We start from the raw sequence: 24,848 nt of genomic DNA, 5'->3' as shown, positions 1-24,848 counted from the left end.
TCATGAGTCCAACTTCGGCTCAGGTCATGATCTCGCGGTTTGTGAGTTCAAGCCCCGCGTCAGGCTCTGTGCTGACAGCTCAGAGCCTGGAGCCTGTTTCGGATTCTGTGTCTCCTTCTCTCTCTGCCCCTCCCCTGCTCACCCTCTGTCTCTCTCACTCTCAAAAATAAATAAACCTTAAAAAATAAGTAAATAAGTAAACATTAAAAAAAAGACAAATATTTTTAATATAAAAAACTAGTCATATCTGCAAAGCTCCTCACAGTTTAAAATTTTTCTTTCAAACATCCTTTAATTCAACAAAAATTTATAAAGCATCTACCATGGGCAAAGCATAGGAAAATCAAAAATGTGCAATTCCTAGTGCTAGGCCTGGATAAATTCAGAATCTAATGGGAAAAGCAAAACGGTACACAAGGAACTTCACCTCGATGATTAAAAAATCTTTTTAAAGGTTATATAGAAAGTGCTTTAAGAACACCCCACCAAAGGAAGGAGAATGAAGGGAGCATGAAGGAGCATGAAGGCAGGTGACATGAGTTCCTAATCATAGCTGATATCCACAGCCACATGAGCCATTGATCCCTGTGTCCCTACTTCCTTCTCTCTCCCCTCCCTTTCTGTCTTCATTTGTGTCTAATATAAAACAAAGCATGGTAAGTATCACAGAAGCATCCTAGAGCCACTGACATACAGCGTGTTGTATCTTTGTAAATATCCCTTTCAACATTGTCATCTTACAGATAAAGAAAATGAGATCCGGTCTCACTCCAGACACTGAATCAAAATCTATGGGGGTAAACCCAAAAGTTGATACAAAAAACAAAAAACAACCCACATGTCTTGATAATCCTCAAGGTGTAAGAACCAACAGTGTTGGAAAACAGGGAAAGGCATGTTAAACAAATAAACACCCAAACAAACAAACAAACAAACAAACAAAAACAATGTGAAGAAACCAGTGAGAAATGGAAGTGAACACAATGTGGAATCCTGGGAGAGGGGGGTCTAAAGGGAGAGGGTGGTTGGAAAGCGAGGGCTTTGCACATCATGCTGAGGCATTTACAGGTGAGCCCAAAAGTACTGAAAAAAACACTGAAATTTTTTAAAATAAAAAAAGGGATGTGGTCCTGCAAAGGCAGGAACAGAATAAGGATAGGAGGCTACACATCCAGATGTCCAAATACCTGTCTTGAAAGGTCTTAAAGGTAAAACTTTCCCAAACTGAAACTGTATCTTAGTCATTCTTTCATGGGTGGGGAAAGGCTGGGGAGGCCAGTGATTACTGGAAAGGGAGAGACAGCAGGAAAGAAGGAACAGAACTACAGTGTCTGAAGATCATCATGCACTGGGTACTTGAAACTGATTGTCTCATCTAATCCCCAGAACAAGGTGCCACTTCCCATTTTACTCAACCAACTCAACATCATTTATAATAACAGGTGGTACCCCACACTCAAATCCAAGTCTGACTAGTTCTAGGCTGTACAATGGGCTGCCCCTCCACTTCCAGAGAAAGTCTGAAGGTTAAGCTTGATCTCCACAGGCGAGACTTTCAGACACGATGCTAGCTGCAAAATACCGCCATCCTATTTAACAAAACATCTACAACGAGCCACTTCCCATAGCTAATAAACTCAATGAAAAAGATCCTATGTGGAGTTCACACCCATTTGTTTTGACTTGTTACAAGTCAACCCTTTATACAAGCTTTCTTCTAGATGGAAAGAAAGACAAAAGATTTTATGTTCTTTTTTCGAAACTATTTTATTGAAATATACACACATGACCTGATGGGTCCTCAAAGAAACTGGCCCCAGTTATTTGGGAGTGGGGGGTGGGGGGTGGGGGTGGGAGGGCAGGCAGGATACAGGAAGAGAGAAGTCAGTCAAGATGGATAACCTGAGCTAACTTAAGACTTACTGGTCACATACCTCACCGGATACAAAAGAAGCCTTTTTTGAAAAGTTGCACAAAAAAGCCCTCATAAAAGCAACAGCTGCAAACCTTCCCAAGGATGCTCTTTAAGGAGTGTGTTTTACACGAGCTGGTGACAGGAGTATTTTCTTCAACACCAAATGACATGGCTTGACCTCACAATTAAGTGAGTGTCTAGGTGTTCAACTGGAAAGCCTACTGCTCATTTATGCCACTCCAATGTAACAGCTACAAGAGTAACTTATTTCTTACGGACATCCAAAGAAATGCTTAATATCCCCAAATAAATCTGCAAACACGTTTAGGGAGAAGGGCCCGAGACGGGGATGTAGGAGGCTCCTGGGCTCGCCTCCTCCCGCCTGACACACGGCCCCTCAGAATCTACCGCTCCGCTCAGAGCGATTTATAACTGTGTGAGGTACTGGATGGTAACTTCCAAGGGTGATCATTTCACAATATGCCTACACACCAAATCATTATGTTGTACACCTTAAACTCATAGAATCTCTTATGTACTCATATCTCAATAAAACTGGGGAGAAAAGTAGGTCATTTAAAAGCTGTTTCAGGGGCGCCTGGGTGGCGCAGTCAGTTAAGCGTCCAACTTCAGCCAGGTCACGATCTCGCGGTCCGTGAGTTCGAGCCCTGCGTCAGGCTCTGGGCTGATGGCTCAGAGCCTGGAGCCTGTTTCCGATTCTGTGTCTCCCTCTCTCTCTTCCCCTCCCCCGTTCATGCTCTGTCTCTCTCTGTCCCAAAAATAAATAAACGTTGAAAAAAAAATTTAAAAAAAAAGCTGTTTCAAAGATACAGGTGCTACGAAAGAAAAGACTGGTAGATGTTACCATATAAAGATTGTTAAACTATGTATGGCAAAATGCAGAAAAAACAAAACAAAACAAAACTCAAAAGATAAAGGAAAAGTGTGAAAATATTGCAGAACACGGGATAGAAAAAAAAAAAAGAGTCGTTTCCCTAATATACAAAGAACTTTTACATATCCACAAGAAAACTGAACTACTTAATAGCAAATTAAGCAAAAAGCATGAACACTTACAAATGTCAATGTCCAGTAAAGATCTGAAAACTCTTCTCTCAACTCCAGGTAAGGCCATGCAAATGAAGGCAGGCAAGGAGGTATGGAGCCCTGAGCCGGCTTAAAGGACCAGGGCAGTGGGCAGCCATCACTGCGGGCACATTGCAAGCTCCTGAAAGGAAGTTTAACGGCTATCATCGAAACTTAAAATGCACTACTCTTTCCTCAGAAAGCCACAACGTGATCCCAGACAAAGGGCATACACAAGCACCCTTCAAAACAGACACGAACGGTGTCCGTCTACAGGAGGCTGTGTGTCAAACAAACGGTGTATTTCCCATCTGTAGAAAAGAAGCATCTCCTGTCAGTAGAAAGCAAGCTAGACGATTCAGTTAACGTAACCGGGGGAAAGGACTCTTCTTCGGGAAAAACTAAAGTCACACCCATCTCATCAACTCTGCTGGTAACACTGGGCTACATGTCTAGTGCGACACCGCTCAGGTCTCCACCTGACTGACGGTCCTCGCTGTGCTAACCCATCGCAGGGCAGGGCCTGCCAGGGCTGCTCCCGGGGGCAGGGGGTGGGGGGAGCAGGTGGCAGCAAAATGAAGGCAGGCTTTCGTCTTAGGACACAGGGGATGGGCTTTGCAGACCCCGCCACAAACTCAGACCCGAAGGCTCTCCCACCTTCTCCCGGGCCCCTCGCTTTCTGTCCCAATACTTCCCCAGGCAGATCTCCTCTAACTGCTCCCCAGCATCTGCTCCTTGGGGACCCAAACGGACACAGCCATTCTAGGCAATTTACAATTACCCACCTGATCCTCACGTAAACCCTCTAAGATGGGCTCTACGGTCTACCTTAGAGATGAAGAAACAAGAAACCAATGTGCTGCCTTCCACATTTAAGAACAAATTCCCAGGCACCTGGATGGCTCAGTGGATTAAGCTTCCCACTCTCGGTTTCAACTCAGGTCATGATTTCACAGCTTCATGAGTTTGAGCCCTGCACCAGCCTCTGCACTGACAGTGTGGAGCCTGCTTGGGATTCTCTCTCTCCCTCTCTGCTTCCCCCCTGCTCACTTGCGATCTCTCTCTCTCTCTCTCAAAATAAATGAATGAGCATTAAAAAAAAAAAAGTTCCCGAACGAATGAATGCTCAACTGTGGTGGTCATTAATGCTATTCACCTACCTCTGCTCGTCTCCTTCTGAGCACATGAAGACTGAGTGTCCCGACTCCCTGTCATGACCAGCCATGGCCAGTGAGTTGTGAGCACAGTGACGTGTGTCACTTCTTAATTACCAGAACAAAAACCTTCCAAGTTATCTTTCCATCTGCAATGTTCCAGAAACGATGAGCAAAGCCCCCCTGCCAACTCATAATTAGACAAGTGGCAAGACAGACCTTTGTTGTTCTAAGCCCGTGCGATTTAGAGACGGTTTGTCAGCCCAGCGTCATCTACTTCATCCTGACTGCTAGGATTACTAAAACTGTGTATGTCCTAGACAAGAACGCGAGAGATTATGTAAGCTTCTTATGTAAGAGAAATAACGTAACAAATAACATTAATTTTACATGAGATTTGCTACACAAAAATTAAAAACTTCTACATAATAAAAGAAGACTAAAAGAGTATCATAAGTAACAATCTAGAAGAAAAAAAATATGCACATGAGATACATAACAAAGAGCTTTAATACTCAAAATGTAGGGGCACCTGGGTGGCTCAGTCGGTTAAGACTCCGACTTTGGCTCAGGTCATGATCTCGCGGTTTGTGGGTTTGAGCCCCGCATCGGGCTCTGTACTGATGGCTCAGAGCCTGGAGCCTGCTGCGGATTCTGTGTCTCCCTCTTTCTCTGCCCCTCCTCGGCTCATACTCTGTCTGTCTGTCTCTCTCTCTCTCTCTCTCTCAAAAATAAACATTTTTTCAAAGTTTAAATTTTTTTGAAGTTCAAAATGTACAAAGAACTAAAAGTCAATAGGAAAAAAAACATAATTAAAAACTGGGAAAAGAAATAAACCATTCTCAGACAGAAACTAAAAGTTAAATTGGATTTTTTAAATGTGGTTAAAAGAACTGCATAGATCTCTTTTTGATCTAAGTTTTGATGTGGAAGATCCCCAAGATATACTAGTAAGTGAGAAGCGCAGGCTGCAGAACAGGAGAAAAATCCAAACTATTTATGTATGCGTTCATTAATTTTATATGTACATAAACACAAACACACTATATAGTTACAATGTATATTTACATTAATTAATTCTATATTTATTTATTTCCTGTACTAATTATGAGCCTGCTAGGCACCCACGATGTGCCAGACATCAGCATGGTCTCCATGTAATCTATTTAAGAATGCCACACTTCACTAATTGCAGGTGCTCAACAAACACCAGCTGTGCTCCAGGCACAGGCCATGTGAGTCGTAGGCCGACCTCATATAACTGTCAGGACCATCTCGTGGAAGCAGGCACCTTGACCTCCAGAGCCCATGCTCCTCGCCACACGCTGCTCAGCTTTCCTGTGTGCGTGCACGGAACTTGGCATCCAACTGTGGGACTGGTTACCCCTGAGAAGGAGATTAACGGAGAAGAGCTGGATTTGAAATACCCCAGGGTTGCCAATGCTGCACGTACAGTGAAGCCCCCTGTGCAAAGCCCTCTTTCTGACTGTACTCCTCCGTGTCCCCTGCCAAGAATAAACGACCGGCCTTAAGCTGTAGCGCTCTCATGAGTATTGTCCTACGTCTACCACGTGTGTAATTTACATATTGTATTGCTTTGGACATTTTGAATTTTATAAAATGGTAAAAGACTCAAAGGATCTGCATTTTTCTTGCCCTTAAGATCACACTACTGCCGGGGGGGGGGGGGGGGGGGGCAGGGGGAGGCGCCTGGGTGGCCTAGTCAGTCGAGCATCCGCCTCCTGGCTTCAGCTCTGGTCGTGATCTCACGGTTCGTGGGTTTAAGCCCCATGTTGGGCTCTGTGCTGTGGGTGCGGAGCCTGCTCGGGATTCTCTCCCTTCCTCTCTCTGCCCCTCCTTGCTCTAGCTCTCTTAAGTAAACTTTAAAAAAAAGATGACACTACCACCATTCTGGTCCCGCTGCCCCATATTCTCGACGATAGTTGCTACTGTCAGACTTGTACTTTTTGCCAAGCTAATGGATGTAAAAGGTTATCTCATCATTTCATTTGGCTTTCCCCTGATCACCAGTAATCGGTAAAAATAAAATAGCATTTTTCATGTTTATTGGACATGCAGTTCCTTCTTTATATCCTTTGCTCATTTTTCAAATCGGGTTGTTTTCTCAATGACTGTTCTAAAGACTTAGGTATTTGAAGCTGATCTTTGCAAATAACTTCTCTTGGCCTATGGCTTGCCTTTTATCTTTGCTTGTGGTGTCTTTTTCAAATTTTTTTTTCAACGTTTTTTATTTTATTTTTGGGACAGAGAGAGAGCATGAACAGGGGAGGGGAAGAGAGAGGGAGACACAGAATCGGAAACAGGCTCCAGGCTCCGAGCCATCAGCCCAGAGCCTGACGCGGGGCTCGAACTCACGGACCGCGAGATCGTGACCTGGCTGAAGTCAGACGCTTAACCGACTGCGCCACCCAGGCGCCCCGTGGTGTCTTTTTCAATAGAAATTTTTTTTTATGATTTGTGTGGTCTTCAGCTTGGGGTTTTTGTTTTTGTTTTTAGTATGGTTGACATACAGTGTTATATTAGTTTTAGGTGTTCAACACTGATTCCACAAGTTTATTCAATATGCTACATTCACAAGTGTTGGCTACCCTCTGTCAGCATACAGTGCATTACAATTTCACTGACTATGAAATTCCCTGTGCTGTGCCTTTTATTCCTGTGACTTATTCATTCCATAACTGGAAGCCTGTATCTCCCACACCTCTTCACCCGTTTCGCCCATCTTCCCACCCCATCTTTAGCTTTTGTTTTCTGCACTACACACACAACCGTATTTATTACATGAATACACAGACACGTATCTATCAATTTGTGGAGTCGGTATTTTCAAAAAACAGAAAATAAGTTCAAGTGTGATAGTATCACTGAATTAGATCAAACCCAGAATTCTGAATTTCCTACTGAAAGGTGTTCCAACATTTATCTGTGCCTACCTCCTACAAATACCTTCAGGCTCCCAGCACTAACGTTTTCTGATTCTATCGAATAAATGTTGTCACGTTTCACAAAACTTAAGTTATCCTCACAGTATTAATGTGAGATAAATGTTCTCTACCTTAAAGGAAACAGCAAGCATGGGAGATTAGGAATCCAGACTTCTTGGCTGTGTCTTATGCTTTTTTGTTTAGTTCCAAAGTTGAACCCGATCCTACCATCTTCCCATTTTTACTAAGGGTGTCTACACTTCAACTAATGCATAGCTAAGAAAATGTTATGCTTTAAGTTTCCTCCCTTCCCTAGAACATGAGGAGGGAATTTCAGAGGTGTTTAAATGCATGTCAAGGGGTGCCTGGGTGGCTCAGTTAGTTAGGCGCCCGACTCTTATTTCGGCTCAGGTCATGATCTCGAGGTTGGTGAGTTCGAGCCTGGCATTGGGCTCTGCGCTGACAGTGCTGAGCCTCCTTGGAATTCTCTCTCCCTCTCTCTCTGCCCCTCCCCCGCTTGTGTACTTGTGCTCTCTCTCTCTCTCTCTCAAAATAAACTTTAAAAAATATTTAAAAAAATAAAACATATGTCAAGTTATACACTTATCATCGTGCAATCTTCTGGACAGATCTGTGCTGTCCAATAGATCATCAGCTACATGTGACTATGAGCACTTACATTGTCTACTCAAAATTGAAATCTCAAATACTCACCAGACTTCAATGACATAGTATAAAAAGGAATGTAAAACACCTCATTAAGAATTTTGTTTGTTTTTTAGTGAAAGAGAGAGACAGTGTGTGTGCAAGAGCGGGGGGAGGGGGAAGAGACAGAGAGAGAGAGAGAGAGAGACAGACAGAGGGACAGAATCTTAAGCAGGCTCCACACAGCGTGGAGCCCATCGTGGGGCTCAACCCCACAACCCTGGGATCATGACCTGAGCCAACATCAAGAGTTAGAAGCTCAACTGACTGAGCCACCCAGGCGTCCCTCTGTAATAATTTTTATACTGATTACAAATCGAAATATTTTTAACATGGGGATTAAATTAAATACATTATGAGCATTAATTTCACCTGTTCCTTTTTACTTTTTTAATGTGTCTACTAGAAAATTTTAAATTATCTATATGGTTGGCATTCGTGGATCACATTGTATACTTATTGCATAGCCACTGGCAAAGCTGATATACTGCACTTTTTTATTTTAATTCCAGTATAGTTAACACACAGCGTGGTATTAGTTTCAGGTGTACAAGACAGTGAGTCAACAATTCTATACATTGCTCAGCGCTCACAAATAAGAAACGTTCTCTCCACCCCCTTCACCGATTTCACCCATCCCCCCACCCACCTTCCCTCTGGTGACCACCAGTGTGTTCTCTGTAGTCAAGAGTCTGTTTTCTGGCGTGTACTTCTCTTTGTTCATTTGTTTTGTTTCTTCGGTTCCACATGAGTGAAATCATACGGTATCGGTTTTTCTCTGACTTATAAATAAATAATAAAAAACCTTAAGTTTAGAGTAAAAAAACCTAAATCTCGAGGCGATTCAAGAGGAGTACAATCCTCAACCATTAACAAAGTGGCCCAAAATATCAACCACTACCTCCGTATCTCTTATCGATGGGATACAAAATATGCTTTGACGTTACTTTTCTATAGCGTAAGTGGCTTCTGGATAGCGTGTTTACATCCTCCGCCAGTGGCTTACAAGGTAAACAGCCAGCCTTTGGGAGACCCGTGGCGGTGGGGGGGGTGGGGGGCCGGAGACAGGGCCACACAGGCTGTGGTCAAGGAACAAAGGTCCTCCAGGCTCCACAGATGGAACGACCCTCAGCATGTTCGGCGCTGTGCTCGAATCTACGTGTGAAAGTCCAGCTGTACAATCCTCACCCAGACAGCCAGTTAGAAGTGGAGTCTTGGATACTGGCCCCAGAAATTGTATTCCCCTAGTCTAAACCAGGACCTTGAATTTTTTCTTTTTTTTTTAAATTTGTCCCCAGGTAAAACTTGTGTGCAGCTATGTTTGGGAAACATGTCCTCAGCAACCAACCTCAAATTCAAGTAGCTACGATGGGCCCCAAAGGCAAGACAAAAAAACCACTTTTTAAATCTTCAGGAGATAATACAAATTAAACCCATATAAAATACCATTAGAGGGGCACTTGGGTGGCTCAGTCGGTTAAGCGTCGGACTTTGGCTCAGGTCATGATCTCACAGTTCATGGGTTCAAGCCCCACATCAGGCTCTGTGCTGACAGCTCAGAACCTGCAGCCTGCTTCGGATTCTGTGTCTCCTTCTCTCTCTGCCCCTCCCCCACTTGCACTCTGTCTCCCTCTCTCTCTCAAAAATAAACGTTAAAAAAATGTTTTTTTAAATATCATTAGATACCCATCAGATTGCCAAAGTTTTAAGACTGACAATACTAAGCGTAGACTACAATGCAGACAATGGGAACTCATACACTGCCAACACACAACTACTCTGGAAAACAGCCTGCATTTTCTGACGGGACTGTTTCTGAAGATATTCCTACCCTACAACTCAGCCACTTCCCTACTTACAGGTATAATATGGGAACCAGGAGACGTGTACGAGAATATTTAAAACAGTGTTGTTCATTATAGCCAAATGCTAGAAAAAACCCAACGCCCATGAACAATAAAATGGCTAAATACACTGTGGTATATTCACACAATAGGAGGCTACGCAGAACAATGAAAATGAAAGAATTACAGATTTTTTTCACAACATATGGATTAAACTCAAAACGCAATGTTGTATGAAAGAAGCCACACATCTTTTGAATCCACTCAGAGGAATACAACACACAAGCCTACACACAACATAAAAACATATATTCACAGAAAGCAAAAACCGCATTGTTTTGGGGAAGCCTGCATGAGTGGTAAAGCTATAAACAGCATGAAGTGACTATCACTGGAGCCATGAGAGTGATCACGATGGAGGAAGGGGTCCGGTTACAAGGAGGAACGTACAGGGTGGTAATATTCTATTTCTTGGCCACGGTGGTTACAAAGATAACGATTTTTAGTTTTTTGTTAAACTTTACGTATTAGCTATGATAGCATTAGGTGCCGTAATAAAGAGGCACACAAAAATGAGGTTCAGGTAACAGTCCAAAGCAGACATTCCTGGCCAGCGGGCAGCCTTCCCAGGCAGGCGACATAGGGGTCCTTGCTCCCTCCATGCTGGGGTGCCATCATCCAGAACCTCATCGTTGCTTCACCCAGCCGTGGGAAGGGAAATACGAGAGCATCAAAAAGGCACACTTCTTTCTCAAGAGCCCCAGCCTGAAAATGGGGCACAGATCGCTGTGGGCAGAGCCGGTGGTGGACCCTACCACAGTGCGAGGCCGCCAGGGCCCCGTGGCCGGGCTGTGTGCCAGGACAGGGAGACACCGACTCCTGCTGGAGAGCTAGCCGTCTCCACCACCCTGTCATTATGTCTCATCTACTTTCCCATGTGGATATGACATTTCACAATTAAAAGAGTAAAATGAAACACTAGCTGTATCTGCCCAAGTAGCCATGAGTCTGCCCCAAGAAATAAATTCAAAATGTCACTTTACACACACAATTAAATTAGGAGGCCAAGGCATGAAACGGATAGTATTAAATTGTTATGCATGTATCTATGCCTTAAGTTTACTATGAATGTTTAAACCTATAAATCTTAATGTTAGACGTGTCCTAAAAGACCAACTGGTCCAGCCCTCAGTCCATAGAGTGTTTCCCTCAGAAGCCGCCTGTAGATAGATGGTCAATCATCCATCTCGTGACTCCAGAGACAGGACAGGACGCTCACTATTTCACAAGCCAACTGTTCCATTGTGGGAAACCACTAACTTTTCCAAAATGCTTCCCGACAGAGACCTGAACTCTTCCTCCAAGAAGTCCTCCTTGCCATCCGTCTGGCCTCTGTCCCCGCCCAGGCCAAGTCAAGTGTCCCTCGATGATCCCACAGCACCTACACACTCAGTGTGCTCGTCTATCGTGTACACTTCCCCACGTACACCTCTACGCTCCTCAGTGGGGCACAGAATCTGGTATAAGACACACAAACTTTCTTTCTTTTTTTTTTTTTTTTTTTTTTTTAAGGAATTGGCCCTATCTGTGTCTTCTAGAAAGACACAAAATAAGCCTATCTTTCCATGAGGATGACTCCTTTGACGATGTGCCAACTTCTTTCCACAGTAAGCCACAGCAGCTCATCAAATGCTATTTGGAGAAGAGCATTCCAGACTTTTGACCAACTCTGTCCAATTCATGTACACACTACTCAAATACAGAAGAACAGGTATTTCCCTGCTTTTGATATAACAATTTCTGAATCCTACAACGCAGCTTTCTTAAAGTCACCATTAGACACTTCGTTAACTGTATTTTAGATGACAAAAAACTGCTTAGGAATTTATTACTTGCTCTGACACCCACCAGGAACATTAAAAATCATGAAAAAGAATTCCAGATAAAAAGTTCTAAGGAAATATAAGTGGGGAAAAAAAAGACTTAAAAAGCATAAAGTTTAGCTTAGTTAAATATTTTCTTTGGAGAACAGGTTAAGAAGAGAGCTCAGTCCTTGTTTCAAATGCATCCATTCTCAGGGAGTGGGGAAATAGAACTTTCTATATACTCTCAACACTAATGGCTTTTTTTTTAAATGTTTTATTGATTTTTGAGAGACAGAGACAGAGCACGAGCAGGGGAGGGACAGAGAGACAGGAAGACTCAGAATCTGAAGCAGGCACCAGGCTCTGAGCTGTCAGAACAGAGCCTGACACTGGGCTCGAACCTATGAACCATGAGATCATGACCTGAGCCAAAGTCGGATGCTTAACTGACTGAGCCACCCAGGCAACCAACACTAATGGCTTTTAAATGTTCAAATTAAAGTCAAGAATTACATAATATCTCCACAGTAAAGAGATAGAGAACACCTCAAACTATATATATAAATTTTTTTAATGTTTAATTTATTTTTGACAGAGCGCAAGTGGGTGGCGGGGGAGCAGAGAGAGAGGGACAGAGGATCTGAAACAGGCCCCGACAGCATCAGTGAGCTAGATATGGTGCTTGAACTCACAAACCATGAGATCACAACCGGAGTCAAAGTTGGACACTCAACCAACTGAGCCACCCAGGTGCCCCCTCAAAACAAACTTTAATAGATTGCTCTTTCTCTTTATAAACCTTAGTTAATTAATGATCTTATTAATCCTAAATATTAAACACCATTCCTGCTCACAAATGATTGTGCTCAGATGGAAAAACTATCACATAAACCCAATTTCCCAAATTGTGAACTGAAATAGTCTATCAGAAAACAAAAACTTGATGGCTTTTTGTGTAGCAACTAAGCATCAGGTCCAATGTCACTTGGCGGAATATATCATGACTATACAAATAAATTAAGAGGAGAGAAGACTTCAATATAGACTCAGGAGCAAAACATCACACTCAACTAAAAATACCTATAGTTTTCTAATGACAAGGGGAACAGGAATTAAAAATAACTGCCCAACAGAAGTTTTTTGCTTGAGATTTAAATGTCATCCTGAATACACCAATATAATTCCCTTTTGTAGCATGGGTGGTTTTAATGCTTTGGAGGTTCTGAAGAGCTAAGCAGAGCATCAGAACCCAAATAGAGCAAGGGTAGGAAGATGATAAGGCAAAAGAGAGTCAAGTAGCTTAACAGGCTTTGGAGTCCAACTGCTAACTAGCAGTATGCTCTTGGGCGATCTGCTTAAATAACTTCAGCTTAAAAACCATCTTCATAGAGACAAACAACAACCAGCTAGAAGATATAGTGGAAGGAAAAAAACCCACATACAACAGCATCCAGAAACACTAAGTCCCTAAAAATAATCTTAAAAAGAAATGGACAATATCTACATGAAGCAAATTTTAAAATGCCATACAGAGGAAGAGATCCAAAAACCACTTGACTAGAAAGGGCAGCCATTCTCAGAGAGAAAGACTCCAGCATCATAAAAAATGTTCATTGCTCCCTACGTCAATCAGTAAATATAAGTCTAACACAACAAAAATGTCAATAGGCTTTTTAGAAAAGAAGAAGATGATCTTAAAATTAATACATAAATATAAACAAGTGAAATAGCCAGGAAATTATTTATAATGAGAGTGGACTTCCCCTGTCAGAGAGTAAAGCAAATTTAAAAGCTAGAATGAAGACCAGATAAAAAGACAGATCAATGATACAGAAATGGAAGTCTAGAGACAGATGCAAACACATCACGGGCATGCAGAATACGATAAAGGTAACGTTTTAAAGTGTTCTGAAGCAAAACCAACAAAAAAAATTAGATGCAATTCTGGTACATAAATATACATATAAAACTTTCCCTAACTGCCAAACACTATAAGCAAAGTAAAAAGATAAACAACAAACTTGAAAGGAATACTTACAAATGATACCATAAAAAGCTACTTTCCTCAATATATACAAAGCTCCTACAAATCGATAATAAAGAGAACAAAATAATAGAAAAATGGGCATGTATATGTATATACACAGTCAGTTCTCCTTCATATGAAAAGATGCCCAAACTCTAAAATAAGGTAAATGGGAATTAAAATCAGAATAAGGTAACGTGTCACCTATCTAATTGGGTAAAATAAACTTCAAGAGCACTCTGCATTGTCACATGTATGAGGAAGCATTGCTGGTGGCAGTGTATACTCACAGAATCCTGATGGAGAACAATTTGGCAATGTGGGAGAGGATATATTTAATGTTATGTATATGTATTGCAGCATTCTATAATGGGAAAAATTGGAAAAGACAGAGACTGGTTAAAGTATGGTACATTAAGTCAATAAAATGCTAAACAGCCATCAAAAAGAATGAGGCAGCCCCATAAGTACTGAGATGAAATGATCTAGATTTCCTGTAGCAGCAGACCGCTGTCCCTGCCAAGAACACCCTGATTTGGTTCAGTTACCAGGCAGCCACTTGCCTCCAGAAAAACTAGACCCTTTCCTAGTGCCATGGGGTGAGCAGTGACTGATCTCAGACAATCACTGCCAACAACTAATTCAGGACATGTACATGTGCCGCAGTTCTGGTCCATGAGAAATGAAGCTGAGGGTTCTTGGGAAAGTCTTCCTTACACGTAAAAACGACACGACATAGATATATGGGCTTTGCCCGGGGCCTCTGCAATTTACATGAGACCCGCTGAATGGGAAAGGCGCCTGGAAGTTAGCTGGGACGCTGCCTAAGAGAAATAAAGAGGACAGCAGAAGAGAAAGACCGAAGAAGCAGGCTTTGATAACATCATTACGCTGCTGAGTTAACCGATCCTGGAACATGCTATCCCTGAGCTTTCACAAGATCACAGACATCCTCTGGGGGATACCTCTGGAAAGATACCCCCGGAAATGGTAACACTGGTTGCCCTTCAGGGTAGAAGACAGGAGTAAAAGGAGACTTTTCTCATCGTATATCCCTGTCTACCTTTTTATTTTGCACCATGGGCATTTATTGTCTGTCCCCAAATAATTACATTTTTGTAAAGTGACACATGCTTGTTTTCGAATTTCCAAACATAAAAATTGGGCACCAAGATTTAAGATAATTATCTCATCTCCCTACACTGCCTCTGCATCGTGAGTTTCATCCCACAAATGTCACGTCATGGCAGCCAGGTCCCAAAGGATATAAGCATTTTCAAATGGGATTAGGTCACTGCTATATACAAACAACCCTCTCATCAAGCATCAAGTAACTTAAACTCCACTACTGTCAGAACCAACTTTAGTAAGGTAATACAAAGCTCTTCAATTGGAGAACAACAACCTCCTCATACAGAGTAAAAATAAATTCAAACCAAAAATCTGGAAAATTGGTTTTTATAAACCACCATAAAAATCTACAGATTACCCAGTAAGAATAACATTCACGGGGCATCTGCGTGGCTCAGTCAGTTGAGCGTCTGACTTCGGCTCAGGTCATGATCTCACACTTTGTGGGTTCTCAAGCCCCACATCGGGTTCTGTGCTGACAGCTCCGAGCCTCGGAGTCTGCTTCAGATTCTGCGTCTCCCTCTCTGTCTGTCCCTCCCCCACTAGCACTATGTCTGTCTGTCTGTCTCTCTCTCTCTCTCAAAAATAAACATTAAAAAATGTTAGAAGAAAGAATAATATTCTTCACAAAACTCAAATTGGACACGTAAAGTGAATTCTTTACTGTACCCTCTTCGGCCTCATCATTCTGCCAAACCTGCCCCTTCCCTCTTGGGGCCCCATCTTAATTAACGGGATCACTTCCACCGGGCTCCTCAGCTAGAAACTATGGAACATTTACTCATATTTTGGGGCTCCCAAAACTTTTTAAACCATTCCTACACAGGGGCACCTGAGTGACTCAGTCGGTTAAGCGTCTGACTTCGGCTCAGGTCATGATCTCACGGCTCTTGAGTTCGAGCCCCGTGTCAGGCTCTGTGCTGACAGCTCAGATTCTCTGTCTCCCTCTCTCTCTGCCCCTCCCCTGCTCACGCTCTGTCTCTCTCTCTCTTTCTCTCTCAAAAAAAACATTAAATCATTCCTATACAGCACTTGTCACTTGTCTGACTTCCCTTGAGACTGTGAGCTTCTCAAGGCTTGAGAATAAATTCTGTTCATCTCTGCATTCCCGCCTGTCCCCGAGTGAAGTGTCTGGATCCATTTGTGCTGCTAATTCACTGAAAGAAAAAGTAGGGGGTTGGGGGGGGGGGGGGGGAGTCATGCCTCAGAGTTTGCTTAAAATCCAGGAGAGCAGACCATTAAGAATATAACAGCTCATATTTATCTTCCATCCCTCTTAGGGGCGTAAAGCTCTTCCTAGTAAGTGCTACCGTGAGAAACTTCATAACCAGAAACTTAAAAATACACATAGAAGCATAAGGATGACTTCTATTCCACATTCAACAAACACTGTTCAGGTACAATGACCAACGCAGACATGGTGGTTCTTGCACTCACACAATCTATAGGCAGCACAAAGACAAATGAAGAATGGTGATGGCTGCAAAGAAGGGTGGTAGGTCGAAGAGTGGCGTCATGAGAACACAAAGTAAAGGGACTTATGTGGCGTGCCCCTCTGGACTATATCTTATCTCCTGAATTATATGGCAACTGCCTGAATTATATGGCAACTCCCACATAAACAAACACACTGGGCTTAGGCAGCAAAGCACCCTGCTCTACTGGGACAGGCACACACCTAGATACAACATTCTTTCCTCTATCATTGCCAGGCAAGGGCACACAGAACAGTAAGGCAAGAGCCAGACCTCCCACAACCTCCTACTCCACAGTGAAATCCAACATCATTAAAAACAGCCAGACTCCCAGGGGTTTATTAACTGACAGATCCTGAAGCATAGTCTCAGATCATCCACAGAAATCAAAAAGCAGTAAGCCTTTCCAAATGCACAGAAGCAGAAAGCAAGCGATTTAATCAAGACCTCAAAGAGGTGAAAAGTACCTGTCTTCTACCTACCAGGTTAACGTGAGCTTATGTCCTTTAATTTAACTCTTAACCATCCATGTAAAACTCCTGGTAACTAGTTAAAAGGAATTTATTTATATTTGCCTATGAAATCAAAAGGTGCTAGATTAACACATCCACAGCTGTTAGATTACAAAGCTCAAGTAAAGGCAATCTGCTGAAACAAATTTAATCCAGATAAAAATAAATAAACTCACCACACACACACATCCCAAAATATCACATGAGCACAGACACAAAGAAAGGGTTAGTCTGCTTAACATCTACAACACTTGTCAAACTTACTCTGACATGTGACTAACAAGTTGCTCATCCCTGAAGAGAAAGGGGATAAGTACAAGAACAAGGAGCTACTGCCCCCTTTTATTAAGAGGGTTTAGAAAGTGTGTATCTGTGTGTGTGTGTGTGTGTGTGTGTGTGTGTGTGTGTGTGTACCCCTTAGTATCTGTCTCATCTATGGTCACAAATAATATTAGCAAATCGGAATACTTGTGACGGGAAAAAGTAAGAGTCTAAATTCACAACGACTGGATAAACAAATCGTACTGTATCCTACAATAGAATGTTACTTAGCAATAAAAAGGAATGAACTATTATGACACACACAACAACATGGATAAATCTCAAAATAATTATATTGAGAAAAAAAAAAAACAATGAGGACCATGTGCGGTACAATTCTATTTATATAAATTTCTGGAATAGGCAAACCATTCTACAATGACGAAAAGCAGATCAGGGGGTGCTTGGAGATGCATGTCAGGGGGAAGCAACAGGGAGGTGTGACTAAGGGGCACTTCCGGAGTGATGGGTATGTGCATTATCTTTATTGTGGCGAGTTGCTACGGATGGGTACTTGTGTCAAAACATCCACTTTTACATGTTAAATATGCACAGTCTACTACCTGTCAATTATACCTCTCAAAGGCTGTTTAAAATTTTTTTAATAGGGGCACCTGGGTGGCTCAGCTGGTTAAGCGTCCAACTCTCAGTTTCAGCTCAGGTGATGATCTCACCGGTTCATGAGCTCGAGCCCCACATCGGGCTCTGTGCTGGGATTTTTCTCTCTCTCCCTCTCTCTGACCCTCCTGTGTGTGTGCGCGCGCGCTCTCTCTCTCTCTCAAAATAAATAAACTTTAAAAAAATAAAATTTTTAAAATAAAAATCAACTCACGTTGACCATCCTGGGGGTTTAAGTGAGAACGTGGTCGTGCGATTGAGATTACCTTTACTTTTAGAAGGCTATTTCATTTATTTCACTTACATATCATGCTTGCGGACAAGCAGTCGACAACAATGTTGGAATAAATACAGATAGGGAACACCTACAGGCTTGTATTTCCTCCCTGTTCATCACTGTCATGATTCAAAAGGCTAGACACATTTTAGTGAAAATTCTTCAAGTTTCTCAGAGAGTCTCTGTGACTCAATAAATGTCTGGTCTTCAGAAAGAATGGAGCTTAAAGATCATCCAGTCCAACTTCCTCAGTTTACAGATGTAAAATGAAGATTCCATCCACTCCTGGGGAGTTCATCTCCATGTTGCCGACACTTCCCTTTTCAGTCATTTTAGTCTGGACCTCTCCGTTAGGCTTCTGACTCATTTAATCGACTGCCCACTAAACCACCTCACCTCAATATCTAGTAACTCTCTAAAACCGGCTGTGGTCCAAATGGGAACTCTTGACCCCACCCCCGACCCCAACCACCAACTTCTTACTCCAAAACTGACACATCTCAGCAAGCGCACCATCGCAAAATCAGTCGTTCAATCGGAAGCCTAGCAATGAACCTTTGACGACTACTTATTTCTCCCCTTTCACACTGAATCCAGTCCTAAATCCTTGCAGCTCTCTCTCCAAGTTCTACCAGCCACGCATGTCCTAGCTCCATCTCCGCTGCCGCCCATGCCTCCCGCCTGAGCACCTACAGGTCCCCTTGTTTCCGCTCTCGCCTCTCCAAGTCAGCCACCGCACGCAGCCAGTCATGTGACCACATCAGTCCCCAGCTCCAAATAAGCTAGGCGACGGCCCATCATAATTCAAAGGAGCCTCTTCTCTGCCCTCCAAGAACCAGGCCTCCCTCTCCAGCCTCGTCTACCACTACTCCTCCCACTGACCATCTCTAAGCCATACTCACCACCAACACAGCCAACTCATTTCCACCTCAAGGCCAAAGTCCCCCACCCTAACCCCACACCTGGAACGCACAAAACACAGAGACTTCACCAGTGACATCTAAACTCAAACATCACCTTCCAAAGCTTCACAGACCTCACAGGCTAAAGCAGCATCCCCAGTTGGCTGGGATCATATACCTCATTTGATTCACTTTAGGGTACGTTATCACTAAAATTATCTCCTAAATTTGATTGCTTATTTATATTTGCTAATAAAATTTATTTATTAACATATTCATTCCTGCTATCTATCAGAAGCGTTAGCCCAAATAAGAATAGTGGTCCCTTCCCAACTTAACTTGAAAGCACTCATATCCAGGGACCTACGCACTACTGGGTAAAAAGCACCCACCCTAAAAAAAAAAAAAAGTCAATTTCAATACTATTAATTTTATACAGCTTCGAATCACGCAAAAAACTCGCTGGGCTCCCCTGGGCTGCCTCATTAGCACCAGATTTCACATCAATACAGTATCAGCTTACACATATGTTGATTCGATTTTGAAATTATACTGCCAACCACCAACAGCAGTATACTTTTCATTAAGGGTCATGTCAATATTAAAAGTATTAACTTTTCATGATTAGCTTGAGCTCTCAGATGCTGCCCTTGGAATACTCAGCCGTTAAGCACTTATATAATACATTATCCAAATGAGCCAAGATAAGCATTTTTAATTTCTCACTTTTTTTTAAAGAACTTTTAAAGGTTTCAGACATTGCTATCAAAAAAATATCACAAGTGATCTGTAGGTCTCTCAATGTCATACACTGTACATTATTCTACAGTAAATCTTTAAAAATAACCCCAGAATATGGGGCGCCTGGGTGGCTCAGTCGGCTGAGCGTCTGACTTCGGCTCAGGTCACGATCTTGTGGTTTGTGAGTTCGAACCCCGCGTCGGGCTCTGTGCCGAAAGCTCAGAGCCTGGAGCCTGCTTTGGATCCTGTGTCTCCCTCTCTCTCTGCCCCTCCCCTGCTCATGCTCTGTCTCTCCCTCTCTCTCAAAAATAAATAAACATAAAAAAATTTTTAAAAATTAAAAAAAAATAATAATCCCCAGAATGCACATTTCATGAGAACAGGGGTTTTTGTCTATTTTGTTTACTGTAACCCTTAGCACCTATTCCTGGTATATGAGCAGCACTGAACAAATATGTGTTGTTAAATATTTGCACGCTACTCACATTTGGTCTTACTGTAATCAGATCACCATATCATTCCAAATGTATGTATAAGCTCTTATTCCTATTGCTTGATATAATTTTAATATTAAGCTTGCACTGAAAAGTAACTCTTTGATGCAGTCACAACCAAAATGGACTTCCAAATTATGTGGTGATGTCTGGAGAACTGATCGCAAGGGACTGACATCTGTCCTCGTCACATAGGGTACGCAGAGGAGGCAAGACTCCACACAGTAGCGATACACGGTCTCTGCCACCAAACTCCTAACACGAGTTTCCGCTCTCGGGCCGGGGAGGAAACACAGCTGGAAGACCATCTGTACATCCCAAATTATCAAATATTTACACCAACTCCGAGGTGAACGTTAAGCAGCTCCACACAGCTGATAAAGAAAGTCAACACAATTAAGTAGTCAAAGGCAGCAATTATGAACCATAGGAAAGTTGCTCAGTTTCGAGGTGTGTCACTAGTAATTTATTACTAATGAAAGTTAAAATAGTCCCTCAAGGTTGCAAACAATTTACTTTAATAAAGGTTATCCCCAAAGCATTACTCTTGCCCTCCCATTTCTAAGAAAACAGCAGCAGAGATGCAACCAGTTTGCCGGGAACTATATGTGACACACTGTACGGAAATGGGAATGTGTCTCATGTGAATGTCACCCAGCATATCATAGCGGGCTGACAACTGTGGATCTAAAGAAAGCAGCACATTACTACCTAATAAACTATAAATACAAATCCTTGCTCCAGCCATAACCAAGTAACCTCTGGCATTTCTAACCTCTTTATGTCATGTGTCTTAATAGGAAGGTAAGAACAACCTCACCTACATTTGTGGATTATGAAATTTACAAAGAAAAACACACAGACATTACACACAGTTCCGATGCTTTACCGAACACGGTCTGCCTGCCCGGCCAGCTGAACTGAGTCACAGCAGATTCAGAACCCACTAGGGGAGCTCCACTTATAGGAGGCATCTGGAATAGTCCAATTCACAGAAACAGAAAGTACAGTCGTAGTTACCAGGGGCTGGGAGGGGGGAGATGGAGAGTTGTTGTTTAAGAGGTATACGGTTCCCATTTCACGAGATGAGAACATTCTGGAGATGTGGTGCACAACAATGTGACCACACTTCCCACTACCGAACCATACAGTTAAAAATGATTAAGGTGGTACATTTTACATATTTATATATGCTATGTGTCATCATAATTTTAAAAATTTTAGTTATTTCAAGGAATAATCAAGAACTTCATCAAAAGACAGCATAAAGAAAATGGAAACTCAGACTACAAACTGGAAGAAGATATTTTACAACACATATAATGGACAAAGAATTCAAATCTAAAACAGAGAGAACCCCTAAAAACATCAAGAAGAAGACAAACTACCCAAATTTTAAAAAGTCAAAAGAATGAGCATTTCACAGAAGAAACATACAAGTGGCCAGGAGCTAAAAATACTAATTTTCTCGTGTTCAGAAAAAAAACGAAGTAAAAATCACAAAATATCTTTTCATACCCAAAAGACTGGCCGAAATGTATCAGTCTGCTAACACTATGTGCTAGGTGATGGTGAGGATGCGGAACAGAATTTTAACACACTGTTGGTGGGGGGTTTATATTGGTCTAACCGCTTCGGAAAACAGTTTGGCATTGTTTAATATAGTGGAAGATACATTCCCCATGACCATTAATTACACCCTAGGTAGATAAACCTTAGAGAAACTCTTGCATGTGTGACAGGCAGACAAGAACAAGAACTTCACTACAGCCTTATTTATAAATAGCAAACAACTGGAAACCACCCAAATGCCTTGGTCAGGAGAACACAAATGAGTCACGGCATATTCGCACGGGGCAGAAGGAGGAACAAAAGAACTGCAGCTACGGCGAGCAAAAGAAATCTATCTGGCAGCCATAATATTGATTTAAAAAGCAAGACTCAGAAGAAAATATTCAGTATAAATCATCCGAATAAAGGTCAAACGTCAACACTGAGCAAAACTAAACACCATGCTGCTTAAAGATACAGACACTTATGGCTACCGCTATGAAAAGGAAATGATGAGCCCCAAATTCGAGAAGGCACTCCTCTCTTGGATGAGCTCTGAGGGGCACCCAGGGAGCTCGAAAAGGTCTCCCTGAAACTTGGAAGCGTGGGTAAGGATTTCAAAATCAACTCCCCAGGAAAGGGAGGATATACTAGGACAAAAGGCTCTAAAAATAAGTGAAGAACTGGGGGGGGATGGAAGGGAAAAGGAGAGAACTAGAAATCCCCCAATATTATTAACTTTTATTTTCTAAGTAATAACAAACCAGCTTCCAGATAGCAACTTAAACTTGACATCACCTGTAGCACTAGTCAAATCTGCTGTAATTTTAATGTGCTAACGGCCAAATGTCAGTTTTAGCTTTTAAAATTCCTATTATGGCACCAAATAGTATAAATCCTTCAGCCTCCCTATAGTCATTATCACAAAGAGAGACATCAAGACAGGAAAGCCAGTCGCCGCCCCCCTGGTCGCAGAAGGAAGAGCAGAGCAGGAGCGGAAGAGCAGGGAGAGGCTCCTGTAGACACGCAGCCCGAAGGAGATGGAAAGGCTGGCAGCTACGTGAAAATGCAGCTTGCTCAGAGCCCTCCCACTCCTGACCGGTGTCCCTCTAAGAAAAAAAAATGTAATACACTGGCAGACTGTCTTCAAGGCTCCAAATATATGGACACATATATTTTTCCTCGGGGAAAAAACCTAAAATTTCCTATTTCTTTTCCTGATAGCTTATAACATGCAAATCAAATTCTGAGTTCTCCACTGCTCAACTAGCTGTATTAGCTGGGACCTGAGGTCAGACACACAGAGCCACTGATGCTGACTGAGCGATCACCTGTTTCCTTCTTTTTATTCACAGTGCTCTCAGAAAGGATGTGCTTGTTTGATTTTAGTTTTTCTCATCATTCTAATCAAATTACCACAGGCTGTTTATTCTGTCAAGCCAAATTCTTAGTCTGAACGCACAATGGAATTCTTTAACTGAATCCTGAGCCCTCCCCTGTATTCTGAACTCCAGACTCACAGTCAATGGTCTACTCAACATTTCTACTTCAAAGTCTAGCAGACCTCTCAAACTCAACGCAGCCAAAGGAAAATCCTTCATGTCCGTCCTTTCCCACGCTCCAAAGCCACTCTCTTCCCTCCTCCCATCACTTGCCCAGATGCTCAGGCCAAAAACAGGAGCAGGCGTCATCCCCCCTCTTCTCTCCTGTGCATTTTAGATCCATCGGCAAGCGCACGGCCGGCCACGCCCCCCAGCGCAGGCCAGCCCCGCCCCTCCAGTACCGGACGCCGCCGGCCCCACCCCCAGTGCAGGTCCCGCCCCTCCAGCAAACCACCGGCCCCGCCCCTCAGCACAGGCCAACCCATTTACCCCCTTTCTCCCCTCCCAGCTCCCCGTCTCCGCCAGCACACTACACCCCTGCAGCCCACCCTCGTGTGTGGGCTGCTCAGAATGACTTCTTCCAATGAGCATAACGTGGAAAGTGGGGTAAAAAAGAAAACTCAGTGGTGAACCCGGACAAACACTGCCTAGCCTGTGATCAAAATTACACCAAAGGTGATAAGTCAAGTTGAAAGCAGGCACCTTGATAAGAAGTGATGAAAACAACACTGCACCTCGATGCCCTTCCAAACACACACAGCCCAGGCTGACTGATCATGAGGAAAACATCAGACAAATCCCACTTGAGCATGCTACAAAACGACCAATACTCCCCAAAGCTGTCAGGTCATCCAAACCACAGGAAGTCTGGGAAACTGTCCCCATCTAGAGGGATGTAAGGAAACACGACAACTAAATGTAACATGGGAAACTCTACATAGGATCCTGGATCACAAAAGGAACTTCTTATGAGCTGCCATCTGCCAGCCGGGAAGAGAGGCCTCACCAAATCCCCACCAATGCTGGCACTCTGACCTCAGACTTCAGCCTCCAGAACAGTCTGTTGTTTAAACCATTCAGTCTATGGTATTTTGCTATGGCAGCCCACGGTAATATACACCTTAAGTAAAAACCAAGGAAATCCAAATAAAGTATGGACTTAGTTAATAATAACATACCAATATTGGTTCACTAGTTGTGATAAAGGTTCACACTAATATACCATATTAACAACAGGAAAAAGTAGATGTGAATTATATAGGAACTTTCTGTACTATCATCACAACTCTATAAATTTAGAACTGTCCTAAAATGAAATTTATTTAAGAAAAAAAAATTCAAATGGCTTCCTATCCTATTTAGATTATAGCCATATTCCCACCAATCTCTTTCAAGTCATTACCTAACACTCTGGACTACCAAGTTCACTTTCATGAGGGTTAGTTGCCTGGGATATAGGTCACCTAAGTGTATATGCATTTGTCAAATCAGATCAAACTATATACACTTTGGATCTGTTCATTTCACTGTATGTCAGTTATACTTCGATAAACTTTTTTTTTTTTAAAAAAACACGTGATTGACAGAATGAGAAATTTGACAACATAAAAACTACCCCTAAACTTGGTAGCTTAAAAGCAACACTATTTCTTTTGCTCTTGAATCTGCAATGTGAGCAGAGCTCTGAACAAGGAGAGCTCATCCCTGCTCTGCCTGACATCAGCCAAGGACTGAAATTATCTAAAGGCTCACTTGCTCATGTCAGATCCTTGGCGCCTGCCATCTGAGACCTCAGCCGGGGCTGTAGGTTAAAAGAAACACCTACACCTGGCTTCTGTGTGCCCGAGGCTTCCTCACGACACGGTGGGTGGGTTCCATGGACAAGCCCTCTGAGAAAGAGAGAA

General features: G+C 42.6%; 1 protein-coding gene across 5 annotated transcripts in view; it reads right to left on the bottom strand.

Moving 5' to 3' along the window:
* The window catches only part of MBOAT2 (membrane bound O-acyltransferase domain containing 2), a 128,349-nt gene that overhangs the window by 80,080 nt on the left and 23,421 nt on the right, over window positions 1-24,848 (bottom strand). Inside the window, exon 1 of one of the 5 annotated variants that reach the window (XM_053201265.1) lies at window positions 22,894-23,057. The exons of the other annotated variants lie outside the window; for them this stretch is intronic. The gene's annotated coding sequence lies outside the window, so the exon portion shown is untranslated. Of the gene's footprint in view, window positions 1-22,893; window positions 23,058-24,848 lie in introns of those variants that run through there. 5 annotated transcript variants of the gene reach the window in all.

The sequence above is a fragment of the Acinonyx jubatus genome, chromosome A3, assembly GCF_027475565.1.
Source record: "Acinonyx jubatus isolate Ajub_Pintada_27869175 chromosome A3, VMU_Ajub_asm_v1.0, whole genome shotgun sequence".
Taxonomy (NCBI): Eukaryota; Metazoa; Chordata; class Mammalia; order Carnivora; family Felidae; genus Acinonyx; species Acinonyx jubatus.
Note: the sequence above shows the minus strand (reverse complement) of the source record. Positions and strands in the feature narration are given on the sequence as shown.